Here is a 1,634-nt window from a genome sequence, read left to right as displayed (position 1 = left end):
TTGATTTTGTATCCTGAGACTTTACTGTATTTGCTTATTGTTTTAGTAGTGTTCTTGTGGCGTCTTTAGGGTTTTCAAAATAGAGAATCAAGTCATCCACAAATAGTGACAGTTCGACTTCTTCATTTCCTATTTGGATGCCTTTTATAGCTTTCTCTTGTCTGATAGCACTTGCTAGGACCTCCAATGTTATATTGAATAACAGTGGCAATAATGGACAGCTTTGCCTTGTTCCTGATCTAGAGGGAAGGTTTTTAGTTTTTCACCATTAACTATAATGTTGGCTGAGGGTTTGTCATATATTATGTTAAGATACTTTCCTTCTATACCGATTTGTTAAGTGTTTGGATCATAAATGAGTGCTGTATCTTGTCGAAGGCTTTTTCTGCATCTATTGATATGATCATATGATTCTTATTTTTTAATTTGTTTATATAGTGTATCGCATTAATCGATTTGCATATGTTGAACCATTCCTGTGCCTCTGAGATGAAGCCTACTTGATCGTGGTGTATAATCTTTTTAATATGTTTCTGTTTTCAGTTCGGTAGTATCTTATTTAGGATTTTTGCATCTGTGTTCATGAGACATATTGGTTTGCAGTTTTCTTTTTTTGTGTTATCTTTACCAGGTTTTAGTATCAGGGTTACATGGGCCTCATAAAATGAGTTGGGAAATATTGCCTCCTCTTCTATTTTTTGAAGGAGTTTAAGGAGAATAAATATTAAATCTTCTTTGAATGTTTGATAGAATTCACTGGTGAAGCCATCTGGTCTTGGACTTTTACTTATTTGATAGTTTTTTGATGATTGTTTCAATTTCCAGTTCTTCTTGATTCAGTCTAGGAAGGTTGTATTTTTCTAAATACTGGTCCATTTCTTCTAGGTTATTAAATTTTGTGTTATATACTTTTTCATAGTATTCTTGTATGATCCTTTGTATTTCTGTGATGTCAGTCTATATTTCCCCTCTTTTATCTTGATTTTGTTTATTTGTGTCCTTTCTCTTTTTTCTTTAGTGAATCTAGCCAGAGATTTGTTAATTTTATTAAGCTTCTCAAAGAACCAGCTCTTTGTTACATTTATTTTTTCTATTGTTTTTTATTTTCAATTTTATTTATTTCTGCTCTAACTTTTTAAAAATTATTTATTATTATTTATGCATATAGCATCTGGTCTTCATAGGTGGTCTCCCATCCAAGTACTAACCAGGCTCTACCCTGCTTAGCTTCCGAGATCAAATGAGATCGGGCTTGTTCGGGGTGGCATGGCCATAGACCATGGACTGTGGCTCCACTGAGGCATAAACTCAGGAACTTCTGCATGTAAAGCAGATGTGCTAACTGCTACACTATGGAACCACGTTCTCAGATCCAATTTTGATGATTTCTTTCCTTTTGCTGACTTTAGGCTTCATTTGTTCTTCCTTTCCTAGTTTTTTAAGATGAAGCATTAGGTTGTTTATTTGAGCTCATTCTTGTTTTTAGAGGTAGGCATGTAATGATATGAACTTTCTTTTTATGACAGCATTAGCTGTGTCCCAAAAGTTTTGATAGGTTATACTATCATTATCATTCATTTCTATGTATCTCTTGATCTCTCTTTTTATTTCTTCTCTGACCCAGTTATTCTTCC

At 33.5% G+C, this 1,634-nt stretch overlaps 1 pseudogene; it reads right to left on the bottom strand.

Moving 5' to 3' along the window:
* Positions 1-1,159: 1,159 nt before the first annotated feature.
* LOC111733788 lies at positions 1,160-1,278 on the bottom strand (annotated as a pseudogene).
* Positions 1,279-1,634: the final 356 nt, after the last annotated feature.

The sequence above is a fragment of the Pteropus vampyrus genome, unplaced genomic scaffold (genome assembly GCF_000151845.1).
Source record: "Pteropus vampyrus isolate Shadow unplaced genomic scaffold, Pvam_2.0 Scaffold638, whole genome shotgun sequence".
Lineage (NCBI taxonomy): Eukaryota > Metazoa > Chordata > Mammalia > Chiroptera > Pteropodidae > Pteropus > Pteropus vampyrus.
Note: the sequence above shows the minus strand (reverse complement) of the source record. Positions and strands in the feature narration are given on the sequence as shown.